Genomic DNA, 16102 nt, shown 5'->3' on the forward strand with positions numbered 1-16102 from the left:
CACCTTTTGAACGGTGTATCAATTACACACAGTCACCACAAAGATACAGGCTTCCTTCCTAACTCAGTTGCGGGAGAGAAAGGAAACCGCTCATGGATTTCGCCATGAGGCCAAAGGTTACTTTGATTTAATGGCTGTGACAGGAAAAACTGAGGATGGATCAACGACATTGTAGCTACTCCAAAATATTAAACTAAATAACAGAGTGAAAAGAAGGAAGCATGTACAGAATAAAAATATCCCAAAACATGCATCTTGTTTGCAATAAGGCACTAAAGTAATACTGCATGTCTTTATGCCCTGAATACAAAGTGTTATGTTTGGGGCAAATCCATCTTGAGAGTCTATGAGATTCTTGCTGTAATGAAAAGCGCTAAAAAAAATTACATCTATTATTATTATTACATCACCACTCTAAATATTTTCAAGCATGGTGGTGGCTGCATCATGTTATGGATATGCTTGTCATTGGTAAGGACTAGAGAGTTTTTTTAGGATTAAAAAAAACCTTGGAATAGAGCTAAGCACAAGTAAAATCCTAGAGGAAACCCTGGTTTAGTCTGCTTTCCAAAAGACACTGGGAGACAAATTCACCTTTCAGCAGGACAATAACCTAAAACACAAGGCCAAATATACCATGGAGTCGCTTACCAAGATGACATTGAATGTTCCTAAGTGGCCTAGTTATGACTTGAAAATCCATGGCAAGACTTGAAAATGGCTGTCTAGCAATGATCAACAACCAACTTGACAGAGTGTGAAGAATTTTGAAATGAATAACGTGCAAATATTGTTCAATCCAGGTGTGAAAAGCTCTTAGAGACTTACCCAGAAAGAATCACAGCTGTTATCGCTGCCAAAGGGGATTCTAACATGTATTAGCTCCGGGGTGTGAATAGTTACAGATGTTTACATAAGTCAGAAGTTTACATACACATTAGCCAAATACATTTATACTCAGTTTTTCACAATTCCTGACATTTAAATCCATGTACAAATTCCCTGTCTTAGGCCAGTCAGGATCACCACTTTCTTTTAAGAATGTGAAATGTCAGAATAATAGTAGAGATTTATTTCAAGTTTTATTTATTTCATCCGGTTGCCAGTGGGTCAGAAGTTTACATACACTCAATTAGTATTTGGTAGCATTGCCTTTAAATGGTTTAACGTGGGTCAAACGTTTCAGGTAACCTTCCACAAGCTTCCCACAATAAGTTGGGTGAATTTTGGACCATTCCTCCTGACAGAGCTGGTGTAACTGAGTTGGGTTTGTAGGCCTCCTTGCTCACACATGCTTTTTCAGTTCTGCCCACAAATTGCCTATGGGATTGAGGTCAGGGCTTTGTGATTGCCACTCCAACACCTTGACTTTGTTTTCCTTAAGCCATTTTGCCACAACTTTGGAAGTATGCCTGGGGTCATTGTCCATTTGGAAGACCCATTTGTGGCCAAGCTTTAACTTCCTGACTGATGTCTTGAGATGTTGCTTCAATATATCCACATCATTTTTCCTCCTCGAGAGGCCATCTATTTTCTGAAGTGCACCAGTCCCTCCTGCAGCAAATCACCCCCACAACATGATGCTGCCACCCCCCGTGCTTCACGGTTGGGATGGTGTTCTTCGGGTTGCAAGCCTCCCCCTTTTTCCTCCAAACATTACGATGGTCATAATGGCCAAAAAGTTATATTTTTGTTTCATCAAACCAGAGGACATTTCTCCAAAAAGTACCATCTTTGTCCCCATGTGCAGTTGCAAACCGTAGTCTGTCTTTTTTATGGCGGTTTGGAGCAGTGGCTTCTTCCTCGCTGAGCGGCCTTTCAGGTTATGTCGATACAGGATTAGTTTTACTGTGGATATAGATACTTTTGTACTTGTTTCCTCCAGCATCTTCACAAGGTCCTTTGCTGTTGTTCTGGGATTGATTTGCAGTTTTCGCACCAAAGTACGTTCATCTCTAGGAGACTGAGCGCATCTCCTTCCTGAGCGGTATGACGGCTGTGTGGTCCCATGGTGTTTATACTTGCGTACTATTGTTTGTACAGATGAACGTGGTACCTTCAGGCATTTGGAAATTGCTCCCAAGGATGAACCAGACTTGTGGAGGTCTACATTGTTTTTCTGAGGTCTTGGCTGATTTATTTTCATTTTCCCATGATGTCAAGCAAAGAGACACTGAGTTTGAAGGTAGGCCTTGAAATACATCCACAGGTACACCTCCAATTGACTCAAATGATGTCAATTAGCCTATCAGAAGCTTCTTAAGCCATGACATCGCTTTCTGGAATTTCCCAAGCTGTTTAAAGGCACAGTCAACTTAGTGTATGTAAACTTCTGACCCACTGGAATTGTGGTGCAGTGAATTATAAGTGAAATAATCTGTCTGTAAACAACTGTTGGAAAAATGACTTGTGTCATGCACAAAGTAGATGTCCTAACCGATTTACCCAAACTATAGTTTGCTAACAAACAAGTTATAGTGACTCCAACCGAAGTGAATGTAAACTTCCAACTTCAACTGTATTTAAATGAGATACTGTTTTAGTGTATTTTATTCTCAAGAAATGTTAAAACATGATTTCACTTCATCATTATGGGGTATTGTCTGTAGATGAGTGAGAAAAAAAATATTTCATCCATTTTAAACTCAAGCTGTAACACAACAAAATGTGGAATAAGTCAAGAGGTATGATTACTTTCTGAAGGCAATGTACAAGCATGCGTGTGCACGCCATACACATGCAAACATGCACACACCTGCAAAAACACAACGCTTTCTCAACCGACTCCAAGCCTGCTAGGTAAGTGCGTGTTCTCTTTGTGCTGAAATAGGTGTGTGTGTTGTGTGTGTTCCATGTTGGAGGATCTCTTTGTGCTGAAATAGGTGTGTGTGTTGTGTGTGTTCCATGTTGGAGGATCTCTTTGTGTCCGATACATAAATGGCCGAACATCATCTACATTTTATGTGAGTCTCACAAGTTGCTTTTGACACTCAGTCTTGCCTTATCTACCCAACAAACCTCACATCCACACATTCCCCACTTCTCTATCTCCCTATCTATCTCTCTGTCTTTCGCTCTCTTTAATTTGGGCTGATTGCCATTCTGACGGCTGCCCCTCTTATCAGCCTCCATCGTGCTGCTCTTTCATTTCCTCTCCCCCTTATTGCTTTTCTTTTTTACATTTCTGAGCTGTGCCACTTTAACCCTTCCAGCACCTGGATGGGCGCCAGCAGTACCTCTGACATCCCACACACACTGACCCCTTGTGACCTCTCATGGATCAACAGGGCGTTGTTCCCAGCATTATCGCTGTTATCGTAGGTTACCATCTCTGTCGTTAGTTACAATATCATTACATGCAATATTACTAATAATATGACCAAGTATCTAACACTCACAGCATCTACTGCATGTAACCTTCCCCCACTCACTACACACAATGAGATAGGGGGCTTGTAAACTGATTGCAAATACACAGATACATGCAAATCACATACTCCTCGACTAATTCCATCCACATTTTTTGGTATTACAGCCTTAATTCAAAATGTATTCAACATTATTTTCTCACCCATCTACACACAATACCCCATAATCACAAAGTGAAAGCATGTGTTTAGAAATGTTTGCATATTTATTGAAAATGAAATACAGAAATATCTAATTGACATAAGTATTCCCACCCTTTCTGAATACTTTCTGAAGATACTGTATACACACATGCACATACAGTACAACATCACATCACACACATCAACACGTACACAGACCATATACACACAGAGGGCGGGGAAGCGAAACCAGGCCAAGAGAAACTGGAGACATGGATTGTGAGTAACGAGAGAAAAGGAGGGAAAGAAAGACAGACAGCGATAGACGGAGAACATCATATCCTGCGGCTTGAAGGACAGACCCCACTGTCACTGTGCAATACATTACAGAGCAGAATTACCACTTCTCCACACACACACACACACACACACACACACACAACCACACACACACACACACACACACACACACACACACACACACACACACACACACACACACACACACACACACACACACACTGTTGTTGTTGCTGCCACAGCCTCCTGATGCATTGTCCCTTATAATACCCCACACAATGAACATGTTTTGTCAACGACTTAAAATACTTTTCGTGTGGACAGAAAACACTGCTGCCATTTAGTGCTGCAACATTTCAAGGAGCCTTAAGATAAGACACTCGCCCAACCCATTAACCTCTTTTAACGATCACACACTGCACTCATAAATGTCAACTCAAGCCAAAGTAAGGGCCAGCCCACATGACCTGACCAGGAAAACTTTAAGTTAGTCACTATAAAAGTCACTTCACTTGCTACAGTTGACATCAATGACAACATTATAGGATATCCATTTCTGAGGAAAATGATTGACAGTTTTGTGCACCAGGAGGGAGGAGCAGATGTCAGGGGTCAGCTGAAACCCAGACATCGTAAGGATAACTCCAGAACTGGGACATTGGCCCATAGCACTACTCCCCATGTAAAAAACACATATCTTCCATTTTAGACTTCACAACTATCGTGAAGAGAAAAAAACTCTATGTCTGTCTGAGATAGTCCTCCCTCAGCTGCCCCTGTCACCATGGTGACTGAGATCACAGGTCATCACGGTGACATTAGAGTCCCTTTAGAGTGAACGGAGGTGGATAGAGATAGTGTATGTGGAGGGGTATCTGGAAATAAAGGAGGGAAGAGAGAGAGAGAAGGAGAGAGAGAGACAGTAAAAGAGAGGAGAGGGCTATTTGAGAAGTTCCCTTGGCAGGCAGTCAAACAAGACTGTGATATTCCTGTGGAATGCAGGCGAACAGAGATAGAAAGGGAGAGAGTAAAAGAAGAGAAAGAGAGTCAGTGTGTGAGAAAAGAGGCCTATATGTGAAACACAACAGTACATAAATATACCTCTCTGTCTCATTCTCTGACTCAGCAACCCATTTCTCTGTAGACTGTAGTCATCTCTCTATTTAACTCCCTTTTCAGGCTCTCTCATGACCTGCTGATCAGTGGAGTAGATAGCCTCCCTCTTCCTCCCCCCTCCATGCCATGTTACCAAACTATGAACGGAGAAGGGGTAAGGGGGTGAGGTGGTGAGGGGGGCAGTGTGGAGAACAATGTGCTGACTGTGTAACCATGAGACTTTATGACAGCCCAGGCCTCACTGTGGGCAGAACCAGTCCAAGCTCAACCAATCACATTGGACCAAGCCAGCCAGGTCAACCTTACCTCTTCCATCTTACCCAGCTGTACACAAACCTATAGTTATCACAACATAATCATCAGGGCTCAGTGTGTGATTGAAAGCATGTACAAGTGGAGATGGCATGAGAACACACTGTGTCTGATTAACCACATATAACTATTAAACAATTCTTAGGTTATAACAAACACACATGTCTTAAGTGTAAAACTAATAATGAGTCAATAATCCATGCTTTCTGGGAAAGCTATGAAGTCCAAAAGTTATGGGCGGAGCTAGGAAGTTGGCTGTCAGAAGTACTTATTTTTAATCCATCTGGCTGCATATTTCAAGACAAGGCATATGGGGATGTATTGAGACACCCAATGGGCTGGACGATTCTCTTTTCATCGCTCATCTTGAAAAAAACGTATACTAAAAACTTGGAAATCAATTCAATCCGCCAACAATTAGAAAATCAAATAGTTTATAATTGAAATAGCCAGCTGGTACAATTTAAGGCCAAGTCACAAACAATAATGTAGGCACTAGTGATGGGGGTGTGAGCAAGCAGATCTGGGCAGATGAGATGTAGTCATTGTTTTTGTGCATCTGTAAGTTGTTGTTCGTATGTATACGTTTGTATCTGGCGTAAAAAAATAAGTATATATACATCAATATATTTTATATTTTTTTACAAATATAAACACGAACTGTTTCACATCAAATGATACATAAACAACTCATTCAGACTGCAAGGAGCATACAATCAAATCAGAAAAGCCCACACACATTCACATACAGTTGAAGTCGGAAGATTACATACACCTTTGCCAAATACATTTCAAAAACATTTTTCACAATTCATGACATTTAATCCTAGTAAAAATTCAGTCTTAGGTCAGTTAGGATCACCACTTAATTTTAAGAATGTGAAATGTCAGAATAATAGTAGAGAGAATTATTTCAGCTTTTATTTCTTTCATCACATTCCCAGTGGGTCAGAAGTTTACATACACTCAATCAATATTTGGTAGATTTCACGCCCTGACCATAGAGAGCCCTTGGTTCTCTATGGTGTAGTAGGTCAGGGCGTGATTAGGGGGTGATCTAGTACAGTGCCTTGCGAAAGTATTCGGCCCCCTTGAACTTTGCGACCTTTTGCCACATTTCAGGCTTCAAACATAAAGATATAAAACTGTATTTTTTTGTGAAGAATCAACAACAAGTGGGACACAATCATGAAGTGGAACGACATTTATTGGATATTTCAAACTTTTTTAACAAATCAAAAACTGAAAAATTGGGCGTGCTAAATTATTCAGCCCCTTTACTTTCAGTGCAGCAAACTCTCTCCAGAAGTTCAGTGAGGATCTCTGAATGATCCAATCTTGACCTAAATGACTAATGGTGATAAATACAATCCACCTGTGTGTAATCAAGTCTCCGTATAAATGCACCTGCACTGTGATAGTCTCAGAGGTCCGTTAAAAGCGCAGAGAGCATCATGAAGAACAAGGAACACACCAGGCAGGTCCGAGATACTGTTGTGAAGAAGTTTAAAGCCGGATTTGGATACAAAAAGATTTCCCAAGCTTTAAACATCCCAAGGAGCACTGTGCAAGCGATAATATTGAAATGGAAGGAGTATCAGACCACTGCAAATCTACCAAGACCTGGCCGTCCCTCTAAACTTTCAGCTCATACAAGGAGAAGACTGATCAGAGATGCAGCCAAGAGGCCCATGATCACTCTGGATGAACTGCAGAGATCTACAGCTGAGGTGGGAGACTCTGTCCATAGGACAACAATCAGTCGTATATTGCACAAATCTGGCCTTTATGGAAGAGTGGCAAGAAGAAAGCCATTTCTTAAAGATATCCATAAAAAGTGTTGTTTAAAGTTTGCCACAAGCCACCTGGGAGACACACCAAACATGTGGAAGAAGGTGATCTGGTCAGATGAAACCCAAATTGAACTTTTTGGCAACAATGCAAAACGTTATGTTTGGCGTAAAAGCAACACAGCTGAACACACCATCCCCACTGTCAAACATGGTGGTGGCAGCATCATGGTTTGGGCCTGCTTTTCTTCAGCAGGGACAGGGAAGATGGTTAAAATTGATGGGAAGATGGATGGAGCCAAATACAGGACCATTCTGGAAGAAAACCTGATGGAGTCTGCAAAAGACCTGAGACTGGGACGGAGATTTGTCTTCCAACAAGACAATGATCCAAAACACAAAGCAAAATCTACAATGGAATGGTTCAATAATAAACATATCCAGGTGTTAGAATGGCCAAGTCAAAGTCCAGACCTGAATCCAATCGAGAATCTGTGGAAAGAACTGAAAACTGCTGTTCACAAATGTTCTCCATCCAACCTCACTGAGCTTGAGCTGTTTTGCAAGGAGGAATGGGAAAAAAATTCAGTCTCTCGATGTGCAAAACTGATAGAGACATACCCCAAGCGACTTACAGCTGTAATCGCAGCAAAAGGTGGCGCTACAAAGTATTAACTTAAGGGGGCTGAATAATTTTGCACGCCCAATTTTTCAGTTTTTGATTTGTTAAAAAAGTTTGAAATATCCAATAAATGTCGTTCCACTTCATGATTGTGTCCCACTTGTTGTTGATTCTTCACAAAAAAATACAGTTTTATATCTTTATGTTTGAAGCCTGAAATGTGGCAAAAGGTCGCAAAGTTCAAGGGGGCCGAATACTTTCGCAAGGCACTGTATATCTATTTCTATGTTGGTGCTAATGTGGTTCCCAATTAGAGGCAGCTGTTTATCATTGCCTCTGATTGGAGATCATATTTAGGTAGCTATTTCCCCACCTGTGTTTTGTGTGATGTTGATTGTTTATTAGTGTGTTTGGGCACTACGTCCTCATGGTCTTTGTAAGTTTTGTTATTTTGGCTTTGTTAGTTTCACTTAAATAAATATGTGGAACTATACTCACGCTGTTCCATGGCCCGCTCATTTCCAAGATCGTGACAGAATATCCCACCAAACAAGGACCAAGCAGTGTGCAACGATGGGAAAAATAAGTTGTACCTGGGAAGAAATCATGGAAGGACAGGAGACCCTTCCTTGGCAGGAGTCGCAGAGGACGCAAGAAGGATGGCGATGACGCCGGGGACCGCGGCCACAGAAACCCTAAGATTTTTTTGGAGCTGGCGGCTGAGCAGAGGGAAGAGCCAGAGACCATCTGGGAGGAGATAGAGAGGTGGTCGGTCGACCCAAGGAGAGTACCAGAGCCCGCCTGGGAGTCGATGGAACAGTGTGAGGAGGGATACCGGAGAATGGAGTTGGCTAGGAGTATGCGGCAACGCAGGCGTTTGGAGGAGCGTGTCATCAGTCCGGTGAAACCTGGGCCGGCTCCACGCATCTGGCCTCCAGTGCGCCTCCCCAGTCCGGTTCGTCATGTGTCTCCTCCTCGCACTCTCCCTGAAGTGCATGTCCCCAGTCCGGTACGTCCTGTGCCTGCTTCCTGCACTCGCCCTGAAGTGCCAGAGACTGTCAGGGAGGCATTGGAGAAGTTAGGAGAGAGAGAGATGAGAGACATGTTGTGTGTTCTGCTCAACATCCGACCAGAGGATCCGATTAGCAGTCTGGTGCAACCTGGGCTGGCTCCACACTTCTGGCCTCCAGTGCACCTCCCCAGTCAGGTACGTCCTGTGCCTCTTCCTTGCACCCACCTTGAAGTGTGTGTCCCCAGTCAGGTACGTCCTGTGCCTGCTCCACGCACTAGGCCTCCAGTGCGCCTTCCCAGTCCGGTACGTCCTGTGCCTGCTCCTCGCACTCACCCTGAAGTGCGTGTCCCCAGTCCGATGCCACCGGTGCCAGCTCCCCGCACCTGCCCTGAAGTGCGTGTCACCAGTCCGGTGCCACCTGTGCCAGCTCCACGCACCAGGCCTCTGGTGTGCCTCCAAAGTCCGGTGCATCCTGTGCCTGCTCCCCGCACTCGCCCTGAAGTGCGTGTCACCAGTTCGGTGCCACCTGTACCGGCTCCACCCACTAGGCCTCCAGTGCGCATTCACAGTCCAGAACTTCCGGCGACGGTTCACAGTCCAGAGCTTCCGGCAACGGTTCACAGTCCAGAACTTCCGGCGACGGTTCACAGTCCAGAGCTTCCGGCGACGGTTCACAGTCCGAAGCTTCCGGCAACGGTTTATAGTCCGGAACCTCCTGCGACGTCCACAGTGCGGAACCTCCAGCGACGGTCCACGGTCCGGAACCTCCAGCGACGGTCCACGGTCCGGAACCCCCAGCGACGGTCCACGGTCCGGAACCCCCAGCGACGGTCCACGGTCCGGAACCTCCAGTGACGGTCAACGGTCCGGAACCTCCAGCGAGGGTCAACGGTCCGGAGCTTCCAAGCACGGTGTCCAGTCCAGCTCCAAGGCCGGAGCCATCCTCTGCGCCGATGCCTAGTCCAGGCACGGTGTAAAGTCCTGCTCCATGGCCGGAGCCTTCTTCAGCGCCGGTGCCCAGTCCAGGCACGGCGTCCAGTCCAGCTCCAGGGCAGGAGCTTTACTCTGCGCCGATGGCCAGTCCAGGCACAGCGTCCAGTCCAGCTCCATGGCCGAAGCTTTCTACTGCTCCGGTGCTCAGTCCAGGCACGGCGGCCAGCCCAGCTCATTGGCAGGAGCCTTCCTCTGCACCGATGCCCAATCCAGGCACGGCGTCCAGTCCCGCTCCAAGGCCAGAGCCCTCCTTTGCGCTGATGCCCAGTCCAGGCACGGCGTTCAACCCGGCGCCATTGCCGGATCCGGGGTCTGGGTGGGGGCTACGACCTGCACCGGAGCAACCACCGACACTAATCACTCCCCCCCCCCCTACCATCCTGTCACACCCTCACCATAGAGAGCCCTTGGTTCTCTATGGTGTAGTAGGTCAGAGCGTGACTAGGGGGTGATCTAGTATATCTATTTCTATGTTGGTGCTAATGTGATTCCCAAATAGAGGCATCTGTTTATTGTTGCCTCTGATTGGGGATCATATTTAGGTAGCTATTTCCCCACCTGTGTTTTGTGGGATATTCAAATCAAATCATCAAATCAAATTTTATTTGTCACATACACATGGTTAGCAGATGTTAATGCGAGTGTAGCGAAATGCTTGTGCTTCTAGTTCCGACAATGCAGTAATAACAAGTAATCTAACTAACAATTCCAAAACTACTGTCTTGTACACAGTGTAAGGGGATAAAGAATATGTACATAAGGATATATGAATGAGTGATGGTACAGAGCGGCATAGGCAAGATACAGTAGATGGTATCGGGTACAGTATGTACAAATGAGATGAGTATGTAAACAAAGTGGCATAGTATAGTATAAAGTGGCTAGTGATACATGTATTACATAAGGATACCGTCGATGATATAGAGTACAGTATATACGTATGCATATGAGATGAATAATGTAGGGTAAGTAACATTTATATAAGGTAGCATTGTTTAAAGTGGCTAGTGATATATTTACATCATTTCCCATCAATTCCCATTATTAAAGTGGCTGGAGTTGAGTCAGTGTCAGTGTGTTGGCAGCAGCCACTCAGTGTTAGTGGTGGCTGTTTAACAGTCTGATGGCCTTGAGATAGAAGCTGTTTTTCAGTCTCTCGGTCCCAGCTTTGATGCACCTGTACTGACCTCGCCTTCTGGATGATAGCGGGGTGAACAGGCAGTGGCTCGGGTGGTTGATGTCCTTGATGATCTTTATGGCCTTCCTGTGACATCGGGTGGTGTAGGTGTCCTGGAGGGCAGGTAGTTTGCCCCCGGTGATGCGTTGTGCAGACCTCACTACCCTCTGGAGAGCCTTACGGTTGAGGGCGGTGCAGTTGCCATACCAGGCGATGATACAGCCCGCCAGGATGCTCTCGATTGTGCATCTGTAGAAGTTTGTGAGTGCTTTTGGTGACAAGCCGAATTTCTTCAGCCTCCTGAGGTTGAAGAGGCGCTGCTGCGCCTTCTTCACGATGCTGTCTGTGTGAGTGGACCAATTCAGTTTGTCTGTGATGTGTATGCCGAGGAACTTAAAACTTGCTACCCTCTCCACTACTGTTCCATCGATGTGGATAGGGGGGTGTTCCCTCTGCTGTTTCCTGAAGTCCACAATCATCTCCTTAGTTTTGTTGACGTTGAGTGTGAGGTTATTTTCCTGACACCACACTCCGAGGGCCCTCACCTCCTCCCTGTAGGCCGTCTCATCGTTGTTGGTAATCAAGCCTACCACTGTTGTGTCGTCCGCAAACTTGATGATTGAGTTGGAGGCGTGTGTGGCCACGCAGTCGTGGGTGAACAGGGAGTACAGGAGAGGGCTCAGAACGCACCCTTGTGGGGCCCCAGTGTTGAGGATCAGCGGGGAGGAGATGTTGTTGCCTACCCTCACCACCTGGGGGCGGCCCGTCAGGAAGTCCAGTACCCAGTTGCACAGGGCGGGGTCGAGACCCAGGGTCTCGAGCTTGATGACGAGCTTGGAGGGTACTATGGTGTTGAATGCCGAGCTGTAGTCGATGAACAGCATTCTCACATAGGTATTCCTCTTGTCCAGATGGGTTAGGGCAGTGTGCAGTGTGGTTGAGATTGCATCGTCTGTGGACCGATATTGATTGTTTGTTAGTGTCATGTACTGTCATGTTGTGTCTTGTCTCTGTCCTTTCCCTTCACCCTGTCTCCCTCTGCTGGTCGTTGTTAGGTTACCTTTTCTCCCCCTCTTTCCCCCAGCTGTGCCTTGTCTCCTCCTAACCACCTCGTCACCCCTTTTCCCACCTGTTCCCTTTTTCCCTCTGATTAGGTCCCTATATCTCTCTCTGTTTCTGCTCCTGTCCTTGTCGGATTCTTGTTTGTTGTGTTTCATGCCTGAACCAGACTGTCGTCATGTTTGCTGTAACCTTGTCTTGTCCTGTCGGAATCTGCCGGTCCGTCTGAGCCTACCTATGTTTGGTAATTAAAGAAGCTCCGTTTAAGTTAATTCGCTTTTGGGTCCTCATTCACGCACCGTAACAGAAGAATCCGACCAAGAATGGACCCAGCGACTTCGGATCCTCTCCACTCAGCCGTCGGGATCCAGGGAGCGATGCTAGGCAGACACGAGCAGGAATTGTCTGCTGCTCGACATGCCGTTGAGACCCTGGCCACCCAAGTCTCCAACCTCACAGAACAGGTTCACCATCTCCGCCTCGATCCACCGGCCACTTCCAGGGCTTTCGAATCTCCGGAGCCCAGAATCAATAACCCGCCGTGTTACTCTGGGGAGCCCACTGAATGCCGCTCGTTCCTCACCCAGTGTGATATTGTGTTTTCTCTCCAGCCCTACACTTTCTCCAGGAGCACTGCTCGTGTCGCCTACGTCATATCTCTCCTTATTGGATGGGCTCGTGAGTGGGGCACGGCAATCTGGGAGGCAAGGGCTGAGTGTACTAACCAGTATCAGGACTTTAAGGAGGAGATGATACGGGTTTTTGATCGATCTGTTTTTGGGGAGGAGGCTTCCAGGGCCCTGTCTTCCCTATGTCAAGGTAATCGATCCATAACAGACTACTCTATTGAGTTTCGCACTCTTGCTGCCTCCAGTGGCTGGAACGAGCCGGCTTTGCTCGCTCGTTTTCTGGAGGGTCTCCGCGCAGAGGTAAAGGATGAGATTCTCTCCCGGGAGGCTCCTTCCAGCGTGGATTCCTTGATTGAACTCGCTATTCGCATTGAGCGACGGGTTGATCTTCGTCACCGAGCTCGTGGAAAGGAGCTCGCGTTCTCCGTTGCCCCCCTCTCCGCATCACTACCATCTTCCTCTGCCGGCTCGGGTGCTGAGCCCATGCAGCTGGGAGGTATCCGCATCTCGACTAAGGAGAGGGAACGGAGAATCACCAACCGCCTCTGTCTCTATTGCGGTTCCGCTGGTCATTTTGTCATTTCATGTCCAGTAAAAGGCCAGAGCTCATCAGTAAGCGGAGGGCTACTGGTGAGCGCTACTACTCCTGTCTCTCCTTCAAGATCCTGCACTACCTTGTCGGTCCATCTACGCTGGACCGGTTCGTCAGCTTCCTGCAGTGCCTTAATAGACTCTGGGGCGGAGGGCTGTTTTATGGACGAGACCTGGGCTCGGGAACATGACATTCCTCTCAGACAGTTAAAGGAGCCCACGGCCTTGTTCGCCCTGGATGGTAGTCCTCTCCCCAGGATTCAGCGTGAGACGCTACCTTTAACCCTCACTGTTTCTGGTAATCATAGTGAAACCATTTCTTTTTAAATTTTTCGTTCACCTTTTACACCTGTTGTTTTGGGCCATCCCTGGCTAGTTTGTCATAATCCTTCCATTAATTGGTCTAGTAATTCTATCCTCTCCTGGAACGTCTCTTGTCATGTGAAATGTTTAATGTCTGCTATCCCTCCTGTTTCCTCTGTCTCTTCTTCACAGGAGGAGCCTGGTGATTTGACAGGGGTGCCGGAGGAATATCACGATCTGCGCACGGTGTTCAGTCGGTCCAGGGCCACCTCTCTTCCTCCACACCGGTCGTATGATTGTAGTATTGATCTCCTTCCGGGAACCACCCCCCCCCCGGGGTAGACTATACTCTCTGTCGGCTCCCGAACGTAAGGCTCTCGAAGATTATTTGTCTGTAGCTCTTGACGCCGGTACCATAGTCCCCTCCTCCTCTCCCGCCGGAGCGGGGTTTTTTTTTGTCAAGAAGAAGGACGGGTCTCTGCGCCCCTGCATAGATTATCGAGGGCTGAATGACATAACAGTGAAGAATCGTTATCCGCTTCCTCTTATGTCTTCAGCCTTCGAGATCCTGCAGGGAGCCAGGTTTTTCACTAAGTTGGACCTTCGTAACGCTTACCATCTCGTGCGCATCAGGGAGGGGGACGAGTGGAAGACGGCGTTTAACACTCCGTTAGGGCACTTTGAATACCGGGTTCTTCCTTTCGGCCTCGCTAACGCTCCAGCTGTCTTTCAGGCATTAGTCAATGATGTCCTGAGAGACATGCTGAACATCTTTGTTTTCGTTTACCTTGACGATATCCTGATTTTTTCACCGTCACTCCAGATTCATGTTCAGCACGTTCGACGTGTCCTCCAGCGCCTTTTAGAGAATTGTCTTTTTGTGAAGGCTGAGAAGTGCACTTTTCATGCCTCCTCCGTCACATTTCTCGGTTCTGTTATTTCCGCTGAAGGCATTAAGATGGATCCCGCTAAGGTCCAAGCTGTCATTGATTGGCCCGTCCCTAAGTCACGCGTCGAGCTGCAGCGCTTTCTCGGCTTCGCGAACTTCTATCGTCGTTTCATCCGTAATTTCGGTCAGGTGGCAGCTCCTCTCACAGCCCTTACTTCTGTCAAGACGTACTTTAAGTGGTCCGTTTCCGCCCAGGGAGCTTTTGATCTCCTCAAGAATCGTTTTACATCCGCTCCTATCCTTGTTACACCTGACGTCTCTAGACAGTTCGTTGTCGAGGTTGACGCGTCAGAGGTGGGCGTGGGAGCCATTCTTTCTCAGCGCTCCCTCTCTGACGACAAGGTCCACCCATGCGCGTATTTTTCTCATCGCCTGTCGCCGTCGGAACGTAACTATGATGTGGGTAACCGCGAACTGCTCGCCATCCGGTTAGCCCTAGGCGAATGGCGACAGTGGTTGGAGGGGGCGACCGTTCCTTTTGTCGTTTGGACTGACCATAGGAACCTTGAGTACATCCGTTCTGCCAAACGACTTAATGCGCGTCAGGCGCGTTGGGCGCTGTTTTTCGCTCGTTTCGAGTTCGTGATTTCTTATCGTCCGGGCTCTAAGAACACCAAGCCTGATGCTTTGTCTCGTCTCTTCAGTTCTTCAGTAGCCTCCACTGACCCCGAGGGGATTCTCCCTGAGGGGCGTGTTGTCGGGTTGACTGTCTGGGGAATTGAGAGGCAGGTAAAGCAAGCGCTCACTCACACTCCGTCGCCGCGCGCTTGTCCTAGGAACCTTCTTTTCGTTCCCGTTCCTACTCGTCTGGCCGTTCTTCAGTGGGCTCACTCTGCCAAGTTAGCCGGCCACCCTGGCGTTCGGGGTACGCTTGCTTCCATTCGCCAGCGTTTTTGGTGGCCCACCCGGGAGCATGACACGCGTCGTTTCGTGGCTGCTTGTTCGGTCTGCGCGCAGACTAAGTCCGGTAACTCTCCTCCTGCCGGCCGTCTCAGGCCGCTTCCTATTCCCTCTCGACCGTGGTCTCACATCGCCTTAGATTTTGTCACCGGACTGCCTTCGTCAGCGGGGAAGACTGTTATTCTTACGGTTGTCGATAGGTTCTCTAAGGCGGCTCATTTCATTCCCCTTGCTAAGCTTCCTTCTGCTAAAGAGACGGCACAAATCATCATCGAGAATGTTTTCAGAATTCATGGCCTTCCGTCAGACGTCGTTTCGGACAGAGGTCCGCAATTCACGTCTCAATTTTGGAGGGAGTTTTGCCGTTTGATTGGGGCTTCCGTCAGTCTCTCTTCCGGCTTTCACCCCCAGTCTAACGGTCAAGCAGAACGGGCCAATCAGACTATTGGTCGCATCTTACGCAGTCTTTCTTTTCGCAACCCTGCGTCTTGGTCAGAACAGCTCCCCTGGGCAGAATACGCCCACAACTCGCTTCCTTCGTCTGCGACCGGGCTATCTCCTTTTCAGAGTAGCCTCGGGTACCAGCCTCCGCTGTTCTCATCTCAGTTCGCCGAGTCCAGCGTCCACTCCGCTCAGGCTTTTGTCCAACGTTGCGAGCGCACCTGGAAGAGGGTCAGGTCTGCACTTTGCCGTTATAGGACGCAGACTGTGAGGGCTGCTAATAAGCGTAGAACTAAGAGTCCTAGATATTGTCGCGGTCAGAGAGTTTGGCTCTCCACTCAGAACCTTCCCCTTAAG

The sequence above is a fragment of the Oncorhynchus mykiss genome, chromosome 17 (assembly GCF_057628025.1).
Source record: "Oncorhynchus mykiss isolate SJ-2025 chromosome 17, ASM5762802v1, whole genome shotgun sequence".
Lineage (NCBI taxonomy): Eukaryota > Metazoa > Chordata > Actinopteri > Salmoniformes > Salmonidae > Oncorhynchus > Oncorhynchus mykiss.